Raw genomic sequence first — 13,753 nt, 5'->3', positions numbered from 1 at the left:
AAAGGGAAGACAGCTGTCCTGGCCCATGAACTGGTGTGAACAAAGACACAAGGGCAGAAAATTGAATTGGAGGTTGGGAGTTAGTTGGTTTAGAGTTTGCCATAGAGGTTAAAACCAAAAGTTCAAGGACCAAGATGACACTGGCTGAAGGCTTTCCCCGCCCACCCTGGCTCTGCTCTCTCTTTCAGGACCTGGCCAAGGACAGGGCGCCGTCATGGAGTTGACATCCCCATAACAAGGACAGAAAGGTTTGACACAGGAGCCTGATGAAAGAAATGTTCACATACTGAGATATAGGGAAGTCATTCTGGCTTATACATGTGTTAACTTGAATTTTATGCCTGTTGGTGGCCTATCAAACACACATTATACATCTGCTTTAATTATTAAAGAAAAAGGGCACATTGACCAAAAGTAAAGAATGTCCATGTTAAAAGTAAAGATTAAATGCCCTCTTCCTGGGACACCAACGCTGGTCCTCCTTTGATGATAAGACTCCCTTCCCAGATGCCACTGGCCATGCTGACTCACTGTGTATGTGTTGTTTGGTGTTGCTTTTTTTTTTGAAACCTTGAAGAAATGTAACCCTGACTTGTTTGTTTGTTTAATAAATTTATTTATTTATTTTTGGCTGCACTGGGTGTTCATTGTGGTGCACATGCTTCTCACTGCGGTGGCTTCTCTTGTCGAGGAGCACGGGCTTTAAGCGCACGGGCTTCAGTAGTTGCGGCTCTTGGGCTCTAGAGCGCAGGCTCAGTAGTTGTGGTGCACGGGCTTAGTTGCTCCGCGGCATGTGGGATCTTCCCGGATCAGGGCTCAAACCCGTGTCCCCTGCATTGGTAGGCGGATTCTTAACCACTGCACCACCAGGGAAGTCCTAACCCTGACTTGTTTAATGTTCTTTGTTCTGACAAGATATAAAACCGTGCTGAAAACCCTGCTTCTCCAGAGCAGTTTCTCAGACTAATCTGGGAAGGGGGCTTCCAGGAGAGTCCTCAGTTGGGCTCATATAAAACTCTTTTCTATTCTTATTATTGATTGTTTATTGATTATTTTCGTTGACAAGCCCAAGAGCCAGGACATCTCCTTAAGGCTGTTGGCCAATCTGCACAGGCTTCCGGACAAACTGACTCCACCTTCAACCAGGCTGGCCTGAAGAGGCCGTCTGTGAGTCGCACCCACCAGCCGCCTCTGTCCCTTTCCAGGACGATCCGGAAGATGAAGTGTCCTGGCCAGGACACTGCGGGCAGGTGGCGGCACCAGAGCCACATCCCCAAGGCCAGAGGCAAGATCCTCCCCTTTGACCAGCTGACCCTGGACGCCCTCCTCCCAAGGGCTGTGGCCCTGTCCTCCTCTCCAGTCCTTGAAAGGGCCGAGAGGTGTCCAGGCATCTCGGTAAGGCCCCAGGAACCCCACACGGCCACATATGCTCCAAGGGCCCAAAAGCCAACAGGCCAGCCGTGGCTACAAAAACTAACTCCAGATCCTGCATTGTTATGAAAAATATTTCGGATGCTGAAAAAGATGATGAAAGCCCAAGGACCATATTTAGCCTGGAAACTGTTTATTTTCTTTTGGAGTTTACAGAGTATTTTTTTAAAAAATCAATTCCCACTTTCAAAAGTTGGAAATTTCACATAAGAGTTAGATTTCAGGCTCCTCTGAAAGAATTGGAAGAGCTAGCAACCAGGCAGACCATTACTGCATGTCAACAATCAGGGTTGGCAGAGGCTCACCCTCAGGCAAGCGCGTCCTTTCCCATGTGTCTGGTCCCCTCCAGATCCACTGTATCTACTTATGTTACCTACATGGCCTGCGTAGACATCTGAAGGGCAACAACTAGTCAAGAAGAAACATATGAGATATCTTCTAAGAACTTGAAAGAATTTCTTTATGATTAGGAAGGTGCTTAAAATTATTCTGTTCACTTCACAAAGAAGCAACCAACTATTAAGTTATAAGCCATGAATTAATGAAACAGGAAAAATAGGTTGAGTCATCTATACTGTGGAGCAGCCTGGAATAGATAACTGAGTTGCCTGTAAGCTGAAAATTGTTCATTTGATTCAATAAACAATAATGAGCAATGGGAGGTTTGGGGACAGATGGAGCTAATTTTGACTTTTTCAAAAGATGTTAATTCTAAAATAAAATTTTAAATGTATAAGCTTTGTTTCAGCAGCTGAACAGGTAATTTTGGGACTATGTTGAAAATAAATGTACTGTGAGGTACATTTATGTTTTGATTTATAATTTGGTTGACCTCAGTTTGAATCATTTGTGCTATAACTTTTTTTCAGTGCTCTACATGAATTTCAAAACACTTCCCCTAAAATCAAGCATAAGTATATGTGGAATCACAATCATTAAACTACTTTAGTTTTACAAGTTGTGTGTTTGCCCATAACTTTCCTTTTCTTTATACCACTTAGAGGCAATTATTTCCAAACAGAAAACAATTCATGCCGAATATATTCTAAAGTGCATTTATAAGTAAAAGGCAATCATTTCTGAGATATATGTATTCTAAAATTCTTTGCATTTGCTGTTGACTGTTTTTGCAGTTCACTATAAAATGCCAGTTGACTACATAAGGAATTTAAAGTGCCTTCTTTCGTAACATTTATATATGCAGAGTCAGCCTTTTGAGTAAACAGTATCTCCAACAAGAACTATTTTTATCCTATATTTAAAACATTCCTGTTTTCCTTATATACTGGTATAATAATTTCAGTAATTTATGGCTTATAATATAGTTATCTTTTCTTAAGTGAACAAGATAATTTTAACACCTTCCTGATGATCATTAAATTAGCTCAAGCTCTCTCCTCTTTCCTAAGAAACTATGTCACTGAATGTGCATGTCTCATCCTTCAGCCTTGTTTGCTTGTTTTTCATTTCTTTCTGCATTCTATTACCTCTCCTCTCCCACTTGGGTTATTGGCAAAGACTAAGTCTAGCAACAACTACTAGTTATCCATCAGCTAAGGTTATTTTTCATTTCTGTTGTCTCTAGAACCATTTGTTTTTAGAACTACAGTCTCTTTAGCTCATTACAAATGAGCTTGAATTTGACAATTGTATGTGAACTGCACATATTTTTATTTCCTGGATAGGGCCTACCTGATGGCAAATTTTAAAATAATCTTATTTTCAAGGCAAGGGATCTTAAGCCAACAAAAGCTTATCCTTGACAATAGAACAGAGAAAGAAGACTATAATTGTTTTGATAATCATTGGGTTTCTGTATGAGATGTTCACATGTGTGCCAGATTTAGGTGGTGACTGTGCCAGTCACACCTCATAAATCAATCTGGCAGGTCCTTATAATCACTTGTGCTTTTCACATTGGAATCTCCTTTGTTTTTCAACTTCTTCCTTGTGCTGAAATCCCGAGATCATGTGTATTATTCCAAAAGTGTTTCACCAAGGAGATGTAAACAGACTTGCCTATGTTTCCCTTGATGTATAATGTGATTTCTTTGTTTAGTCTAAAGTCATTTTGTCTTTCTTTTCTGCACCCCCTTACATTCCATGTTCATATGAATTTGCCACCAGTTATAACCCCAGTCCACTTGGCATTACTGCTTTCCAAGTTTTTCCTCCTACTTGAATATCTGTGTTTCATTTCACATTTTCCAAATACAATAGCTCCATTTATCAAAACATCACTACTTGGAATAATTCTCTGTATACCATTAGTTGGGCAAATTTTCTGTTCATATTTTATGCTCATCCACACTCTAGTAGGAATTTGGTGGTGATTTCGAGAGCCCCTCTAACAAATAATTGCATCACATTCCAAAAATATAACTGCGATTGAATTTCCTTTATGTGGACGTTTGGATCTCTAACTTCTTCCAGCTTGGGGTTTTAAGTTCATCTAGCATCACTGGAATTAGATGATTGCTACATGTTCATGATCTATAGAGTAAAGCCATCTCTGTGTTCAAGAAGGAATCAGAAACTCTAAATTATTCACAACAGAGATTGACAGTGCAATATGCTAGGTTTGGAAGGACTATCACTGATCACATATTATAAACAGCTTTGGTACATATCTTACAATAGTGTCTTGCATTGCCATTCAAGTCTTATATTTAACCTTTTATGTCTTGTCTCCTCAAATAGACTCTAAGTGCTTGAGAACATGGTGTGTGTGTGTACATGTGAGTGTGCTTCTCGGGATTTTCCACAGCTTCTAGCAATATACAGTGTACATAATAGAGGCTTAGAAATACATGAAGAAAGAAGGAAGAGGGGGAAAGGGGATGGAAAGAGGCAATGAGAATCAGAGCCCTTGAATAATACAAGGCTGGGACAAGCAGAGGGTCCAGGGATTACTGATCATATTACCAAGTCACCTGTCACTAAAATTTCAATAGGGAAGAGAAGAGGTAGATTGCAAGAGGTAGACCAATCATATACTGCTTATGCTCTTTGGAAGAAAAAAATCAGTGATGCTGTAGAGAAAAGGAAAATTCGCAGCTTTGAAAGAGGCTGGACCAAACATGAAATATAAAGCGTGGTTGGATAGCAATGGCTGGATATTCAGCACATTTTCGACAGTCACTCAGTACACAGCAGGGACTCGGCACACGTTTAGGATCATTAACAGTAACATCTCACCATTTCTGTGAACTTAGCCATATGCCAGTCACAGTGCAAAGGGTTTTATGTGAATTATCTATTGTGAAAAACTCATGAAATTTATATAAACAGGTAATCAATTCATCTTATATAAACACTTATTTAATGTATGTGACTCACCTTATTGGATTCTTGCTACAGCTCTATATTGTAAACACTCTTCTAATCTCCATGTGTGCGTTTATGCAGATGAGGAAACTGAAGTTACAAATGAGGAGTGACTGACCCAAACTTTTACAACTAGCAAGTAAGTGGCTGGGCAGAGTTCAAACCCAGGTGCTCTAACTGCAGAGTCTGAAATCAGGCACGACACCCAAACTCCCGGGACTCTGTCACTTAAGTAACGTGCTTTATCAAAATAGAACGACGCCTGCACATTGTTAGAGCTTGGAGTTGAGGCCACTGGCCGATGAACTCACAAGTGTAGGTAGTGTGCTACATGAGGGGCAAGTTTTTCGCTAACATCACAAGGGTCTCTGGCCCAATGAGTGGAGTTTGGTAGTAATACTTGCTACAAATGTATGAAAAAAAAAAAAATAGAACGAGGCACTTCTGTTTGCACGTTCTTACCCAATGCTAGGCACCATAATATTAACTAACAGTTGAGTCCTACATATGATGGTACCCGAAAGGTAGCCTCGGGACGTCATTAAGAGATTTCTGGGGAACGCCTGAATCCATACCCAGGAATGAGAGCGATATACATTTTGCTATTCTTAGGCCTAATTACGGACAACAAATTATAAACACTATACAGTGGAGATAACATACCACTTCCTCTTAGGAATCTTAAGCTCGTGTGAGCAAAAGAATAGCTTCTGGTCTCGAATCTACTTCACTGTGTGTTGCCCCAGTTCTCCACTCTTGTGCTGTGGGATTGTCTTTTTTGTTTTGAGGTCTCTGGGATCCATCCTCGGTCTTTTCATTTGCAGCTGCCTGTAGTTCTCTTAAGTAGCCCCTTTCTGAGTTTCTGGCAGGCTTTCCTCCCCTCCAGTAGGTAGAGTTTTAGGCACTCGCCCTCTTCACTTGTTTCTGGCTCAGCGTAGCCTGTCCTGCTACAGCTCTCGCAGCCAGCTCCTGTCTCTTTGGCAGACGGGATCAAAGTGTGTAGATTTTAAAGTCCACTGTTGTTGGCATCAGGAACGGCTTCCTGTTCTGAAAACATCTTTCCCAGTGTCCTGGGCCACCCTATTCTCTGCCAGTCTACACCTCCTGCTGGGGGCAGTGGCTCAGAGACATTCTCTTCCGTTGCTTCATACCCAGCGTTGTGTGAGCTCCCTGTCTACTTTAGAATCTACCCTTCACACCCTCAAATCCCTTCCTTGTGTTCCTTAGGACCAGCCTTTATCACTGGCCCGTGTCAGTGCTCTTTGCTCCTTTCCCATCCTTTGAGATTTCCCAGTCCTGTGGTCCTGGGCCAGAGAAGAAGCCTTAGACAAGCCTCAATTCCAATCCATGGCACACCAGACTGTCAACCTCTCCTGTGAAAAATTCAACAATTCTGCCGTGGTTCCAGTCCTTTCATTTACATTGAGACCATCTTTCATCAATCTTTCGGGTGTTAGTGAGAAAAAAAATGAAATACCGACTGTCAACCTCTCCTGTGAAAAATTCAACAATTCTGCCGTGGTTCCAGTCCTTTCATTTACATTGAGACCATCTTTCATCAATCTTTCGGGTGTTAGTGAGAAAAAAAATGAAATTTTTTTATTCTGAAATGTGAGAATCTTTGCGATCTGAGCTAAAGAAGCTGTAACTTCAGCCACTCAACAGGTATTTTTACACTTGATCTTAGCCAAAAGGCCGAGAAGCGATTCAACAGGTATTTTTTAATAACTTCTATGTACTAGAGAAATGGCAGTGAATAACACAAGCAAGGGCTCTGCTCTCGTGGAATTTACATTCTATGACTTTGTCATTAGTTAATATTTATCAACTACATTTGATAGGGAAGACATATGTTAGGTGTGTGGAGCAGCCAATACATAACATCCCTCTTTCCCAGTTGAATTCAGAACCAATTTAGAGATAGAAGAGATAGACAGATGGAGATCAAACCAATAGCTTTATTACTGTTAAAGGTGACTGGAGAATGTGGCTTTAGATCTGCCTTTATCGGTAAATTTAAAAGATTCTTTATTCATGGGATAGTTTGACAGCTGCAGTCCACTTCCCCCTAGAAACAGAGCCTTTACCACATGGCTAAGGGTGGATGGGAATTCATGAAGCCTGTGGACATGTTCACTCTGAAAAAGAGAAGTCCAGAATGGGTTGAGTCCGGCTCGTTCAGTTTCTTCTCTTGAACGCACAAATTGGAGAGCTGAAGGGAGAGGCTAGGAGTATCATTCTAGCAGAAATCTCATCACATGGAAAAGGAGACCAGAGTGCTGGTTAAACAAACAATAAATGAGACTCTGAACGGAAGTAGCATCAGGGAAAACTTATTTGTCCTTGGAACACTTTATTGAGATTTACTGAGACTTCGGATAGTCTCTAAGAGTCATGGGTCCACGAGTTCATTAACACTGATTTGGAGAGTCTGTGCCATGGAATGACTTCTGTAAATGGCCCTAATACTAATGGTGAGTTTCATTTTGAAAGCAAAAATTGCAGGTGAGGCAAAGATGTAGAGTTGCAAAGCTTTCCATTTGCATCTGAATGAAAATAAACAGTCATTTAAAATACAGCCTATATAACAGAGAAGAGTAATTGTGACAGTAATTGGAGGAAATATTTTTAATGAAGCCTTACATATAGAGACAAGTTGTTTGAAGAAGCCTATCATTGGAAATTCAGTATCGCCTTCTTGCAGGCTTCTTACGGGCTTCTTACAGGTTGGGATTTCTTAAGCTATTTTCCAACAGAATCTAAGGAGAAACCAATGGTTTTCAACCATAACAACTAAAGTAATCACCAATAAGACCTCAAGTTACTTCGGAGGATGACTCTCTCCCTCTGGAGGCTGCTGCAAACACAATCTTATTCCAAAGCTGTTGCTTGTTTCTAAGAGATCAGGTCACACTGTTGAGTCCCCCAATTTATTTAAATCTGTTATTTTATTTCAAGTGCTAATTGTCTCTCACAACAAACAGAGACTCCTCTCAGCTGCAATTATTGGCACTACAATAGATAAACAGGGAAGCCTGAATGCAGAGCGGGAAGAGTTGCCTTGGTTACAAACCTGAGATGCTTTCGGTTACTACAGTTCTAGCCATGTTTTGAAATTTCCTAAAACCCCCCAAGAGCAAAGTGTTGCATTCTTTTTTTTTTTTCTTCTTTGTGGCCCATCTGAGTTAGTTTTAATCAATATGGAGGCCTAGTCTTACATGGGTATTTGTACAAGGTCTCTTCAATAAATAACCATACAAAACAAGGCTTTCATTTAGAACATTTGGATATATGTGTTCATCCACTTTCGGAATGATGAGAAGGAATCAGAATTATTGTTTCATGCTAGAGAAGCATATTATTATCTTTGCTGTATCCACAATTACACAATGCAGCCATTACACTGCATTATCCTCTCATCTCTCTTTTTTTAAAAGCAAAGAGAAAAATAAATCACCTTAGAGCCCATCACTGTTCAAGTCCCTAAACGGTATTTTCCCTCTTGAGTGCAGATTGGGTAGGGCTAGTGGGGCAGGCCAAAAGGTCTCTGCTAGTAATTGTTTTGTTTTCATGCTTCCCATTTATTTAAGAAATTGCAGCTCAATAACAAAAAACCAAACAACCCAATCCAAACATGGGCAGAAGACCTAAACAGACATGTCTCCAAAGAAGACAGATTGCCAACAAACACATGAAAGGATGCTCAACATCATTAATCATTAGAGAAATGCAAATCAAAACTACAATGAGGTACCACCTCACACTGATCAGAATGGCCATCGTCAAAAAATCTACGGACAATAAATGCTGGAGAGGGTGTGGAGAAAAGGGAACACTCTTGCACTGCTGGTGGGAATGTGAACTCAGCCATAAAAAGAAACGAAATTGAGTTATTTGTAGTGAGGTGGATGGACCTAGAGTCTGTCATACAGAGTGAAGTAAGTCAGAAAGAGAAAAACAAATACCGTATGCTAACACATATATATGGAATCTAAGAAAAAAAAAAGGTCATGAAGAAACTAGGGGTAGGACGGGAATAAAGACACAGACCTACTAGAGAATGGACTTGAGGATATGGGGAGGGGGAAGGGTAAGCTGTGACAAAGTGAGAGAGTGGCATGGACATATATACACTACCAAACGCAAAACAGACAGCTAGTGGGAAGCAGCCGCATAGCACAGGGAGATCAGCTCGGTGCTCTGTGTACACCCAGAGGGGTGGGATAGGGAGGGTGGGAGGGAGGGAGACGCAAGATGGAGGAGATATGGGAACATATGTATATGTATAACTGATTCACTTTGTTATAAAGCAGAAACTAACACACCACTGTAAAGCAATTATACTCCGATAAAGATGTAAAAAAAAAAAAAGAGACTGAGATTTTAAAAGTTAGGATGATTATTCGGATAATGATCTATTAATATAACTAACGGCTTAAAAAGCACATAAGAAAATCCATGTTGTCCTTCCTAGAACACATTGTTGTTTAGCAGTCTGTATTAGTGGCTAGTACGAGCTCTCCCTTTGCTCATGAATCTTGGTTTCAGGAGGTATTTTTGTTTATTTCCAAAATATCAAGTGAGCCACCAGATGACTTACATTTCACCTACCTCAATAAAGATATTCAGAAGTATAAATGCCAACTACCACTTATTAAGGACTTAATACATGCTAAACCTTGTACTAGAACTTTTAACAAATGTATTATCTAATCATTACAAACATCCTTTCATGCAGAAATTATTATCCTTATTTACAGATAAGGAAACTAAAGCTCACAATATGACTGAAAGAGATTTTTTTTTTTAATACAAAAATGTTTTTACTAACAGTGTAAACTGGAATGCTTAAGAGTCGGAATACTGGGGTAAAATCCTAGCGCTGCCACTTGGGGCTGTGTGATTATTTCCAAGTTACTTAACTCATATCTGTCATAGACATTTTTATCTATAAAATGGGTAAAATAAGAGAAATAGGGTTATGGTGAGAACTAAGTGAGTTGATACACGTGAAGCCCTTATAACATTGCCAGGAACATTGTAATTATCCAATGTTAACTCTTTAAATATTTGGAATATTGTATAATTTCCCAAGGTGATGATGTTTTAATGTTTCAATTATATTATTATAGTTATTTCTTATATCTACAATAAGTTTAATCATTTTTATCCGAGTCTCTGAAGATTACAAAATATCAGCATGGGTATAAAGTATTTCTACACCATGCTTAGCTGGATAAGCAATACAGATTTTACATATAAGTGTGTATTATTGTTTTGTTATTTATAGATTTACTACTATTTACCACTAGCTTTAACCTTTCTTTGTTACTATTATTATCTAGAGGCATCAAAGCTGATACTGTACAAAACTGTCACAAGGATGCCTTTCTATTCCACTGTCCACCCTCCTGTAATTTCATTCATGATCCCCTCTAATACCACTAGAATCTATCTATTTAGGTTTTCTTCTCCATCAAAACCTCTTTTAAAATCTTTCCATTCATAATGGTTATTAAACTACTATCTCCCAGATGTAAATCCATCCCTCTATATTATGAGATGCTAGGACTAGGACTTGGCAAAACTGTTTATCCTTTGTCTGTTACGCATAACCAATAGAGGGCAGGAGAGAGAGAGAGAGAGAGACAGGAGAGATGGAACATGGACTTGCTTTTTATATGCCAGGTGTTCATGTCTTGCCGGCAATAGCCTAGTGGACCCAGTCCCCAGCCTTCTTCATCACTCCCAGATACCTGAGAGGTGAAGCTGGGAAGTTCTCCCACTCAAGTTTCTGAGTCCTGCATCCATGGGGCCACTGCTCTGACTTCTAGGTACCAGATGCTGCTAGACAGCTTACCCGTACCAAGAAGTCTGAATTCCAACTCTGCATGGCCTCCTCCCTAAGCTTGTAGATTCAGATAACTCCAACCTCTTCCTTTTGTTCCTAAGGGGACTACTTCCTACAATTACTATCTTGGTGTAACATAAATATTCACCCTTTGCTTTTTCATTCTTCCAACATTTGCTTAAGCGATTCTTTATCTTAAACTCTCTCTATTGAAATACCTAATGTGGTTTCTAATTTCCTGTCTGGACGCTAACTGACCCCCAAATGCTATAAATAACTGTACAAAATGTTATATTCTTGGAAGTTTCGGAAATATATCAAGAAGGAAGAGAGAAGAAGAATTTTAGGTATCTATCAGTAGGTAGTAAAGACTTTTGTGGGGTTAGAAAGAGACGTTTTCCCTGCCCCTCTCCCCAAATAATTATACTCTACCAAGGCAGCCAGCCAGTTCTGCCCACAGGCAGGAGAAATTCTCTTACTTGGGGGAGAATCAGACTTTTTGTTCTGTTCAAGCCTTCAAACGATTGAATGAGACCCACCCATAGTAGGGACGGCAATCTGCTTTATTCAGTCTACCAATATAAATGTTAATCTCATCCAAAAACATCCTCACAGAAATACCCAGAATAATGTTTCACCAAATACCTGGGCATCCCATGACCCAGTCAAGTTGATACCTAAAGTTAACTATCACATTTGCTTACAAAGTAAGTGACTAGTTGAGATTTCATCCACAGTCAACTCAAATAGCTGTAATTGAGGAACTCTGGGGTAATTCAGTGTTCATCAGAGCTTTTTCCTTCCATCCTGCCCCTGCTTTGTGAACTTCATGTGTCTTTCCTGTTTGGGATTTTTGCCCTGTCGGCCAGAGCTTCCTGTATCTTTCTTGGCCGCTGGGATGGCTCTTCAGTCCTTGGGCCTCTGCAGACCATGAGTGCAAGTCGGTACTAAAGCATTGAGAAAACGTGTAAGGAACCAAGAAATATCTTGGGAAGAATGGACTAAATAAGGAGGTATAAGGCCCCCCAGGTTATCTTAAAAAATTATATTTTCTTTTAAATGGACAGTGAATTTTATTTTATTATTATTATTATTATTTTTTGCGGTACGCGGGCCTCTCACTGTCTTGGCCTCTCCCGTTGCGGAGCACAGGCTCCGGACGCGCAGGCTCAGCTCCCATGGCTCACGGGCCCAGCCACTCCGCGGCATGTGGGATCCTCCCGGACCGGGGCACGAACCCGTGTCCCCTGCTTCGGCAGGCGGACTCTCAACCACTGCGCCACCAGAGAAGCACGACAGTGAATTTTAAATGTGTATGATCTTTTCCTAAGAGCTATACTAATCCAGTTAGGGTACTTCTCGGAAAAAAAATTAGACCAGGAATCAGCAAGTTGGACTTCCTCTTCGTTAGGAGTTTCTGATGACTCTTCCCTTTGTTAATCATGTCAACAGCAAGTAAAACACAGGGTCTAGTAGCACACAAAATTTTAAATTATTCAGAGACTGATTATATGGCTTGGGAATTACTGTATCTCTTTTCATATCTCACACTTCCCACAGCCATTAGCATCTCCAATAAGAGTGTGGCTTTGAGGACTGAAATTCATAAAACGGGATCTTTTCAATCTGAAAGAGATTTTTAAAGGCTAACCATGCCTACTCCCTAACTATGCAGTGAGCCAATTGTCTTAAGAAGGGAAAGTAAATTGCCAAGGCGTGTGAATAAATTAGTGGAAGGGATTAAAATTAGGCAACGTGTTACTTGTAAACTGACTTGCTTACACCTCTAAGGTGCTTCAAGAGAAGACTATGACAATAGAAATGAGAGTAAGGATTACGTAAGGATTTTAATTTTCTGTCTTATTCCTTCTTCTATGGAAAACTGGAAATTGACTTTAATGGATTGCTTCTGCTCCTGGAAGAGACACATAATGTGTCCTAATCCAGGGACTCAGACCTAACGCCATGGACAAATTTTAATCAGGGTAATGATTTTTAATACTTGTACCTGGAAAGAAAGCCACTCAGAGTCAGTGCACCTATTGCAGTGTTAATTTCCAACTCTTCTTAGAAGCACAAATACCTTCAGTGTGGACCTCCTGCCCTTTTCTCTGTTCCTTCTCTCATTTTCTTGTCCTTGAGCACATCTGAAGCATAACGGGCATGGCCAGGGTGAATTGAGAGGTCATGTTCCCGGTTCCTACAGCCTTCCTGGGAAGCCCCCGTTATGGGCCTGCTGGCTTGCTGGGTGTTGCAGGCACTGTGGTTGAAAACAGACTAAGTGACATCGGCTTCAGTCAGTGACAGTGCTGGAGTCAAGGGACATCATTGCTCTGAAAAGGCCGTTTTATACAAGTATCTGTGTGGCAGGCCAGCTGGGAATTCTTCAGTCTTTTCCGCAGTACTCATAAGCAAGGAAAATAAAACTGTTGACATTAGCATTTCAATGTGTGTGTGTGTGTGTGTGTGTGTGTGCGTGTGTGTGTGTGTGTGTATAATTTATTTATGTTTATGTTTATATTTATATAATACAAAATTATACTATATATCTATAATACATATAATATTTGTGTAATATAATATAAATTATACACACACACACACACACGCACACACACACACTGTTGTTCTTTATCTTTGAAATGCTAATGTCAACAGTTTTATTTTCCTTGCTTATGAGTACTGCGGAAAAGACTGAAGAATTCCCAGCTGGCCTGCCACACAGATACTTGTATAAAACGGCCTTTTCAGAGCAATGATGTCCCTTGACTCCAGCACTGTCACTGACTGAAGCCGATGTCACTTAGTCTGTTTTCAACCACAGTGCCTGCAACACCCAGCAAGCCAGCAGGCCCATAACGGGGGCTTCCCAGGAAGGCTGTAGGAACCGGGAACATGACCTCTCAATTCACCCTGGCCATGCCCGTTATGCTTCAGATGTGCTCAAGGACAAGAAAATGAGAGAAGGAACAGAGAAAAGGGCAGGAGGTCCACACTGAAGGTATTTGTGCTTCTAAGAAGAGTTGGAAATTAACACTGCAATAGGTGCACTGACTCTGAGTGGCTTTCTTTCCAGGTACAAGTATTAAAAATCATTACCCTGATTAAAATTTGTCCATGGCTACCCATAGCCTCCAAGCAGAA

General features: G+C 40.5%; 1 long non-coding RNA gene and 1 other non-coding gene across 2 annotated transcripts in view; one reads left to right on the top strand and one right to left on the bottom strand.

Annotated features, from left to right (window-relative positions):
- Nucleotides 1-13,753, bottom strand: part of LOC114486473 (uncharacterized) — a 116,929-nt gene that overhangs the window by 66,569 nt on the left and 36,607 nt on the right. The gene's annotated exons all lie outside the window — the stretch shown is intronic.
- LOC112066379 (small nucleolar RNA SNORA62/SNORA6 family) lies at nt 5,020-5,169 on the top strand. The gene has a single exon (XR_002892598.1). It is a non-coding gene; the product is annotated as a small nucleolar RNA SNORA62/SNORA6 family (small nucleolar RNA).

This window comes from Physeter macrocephalus, chromosome 6 (assembly GCF_002837175.3).
Source record: "Physeter macrocephalus isolate SW-GA chromosome 6, ASM283717v5, whole genome shotgun sequence".
NCBI lineage: Eukaryota > Metazoa > Chordata > Mammalia > Artiodactyla > Physeteridae > Physeter > Physeter macrocephalus.
The sequence above is the reverse complement of the archived record's forward strand: the minus strand, read 5'-3'. Positions and strand labels throughout refer to the sequence as shown.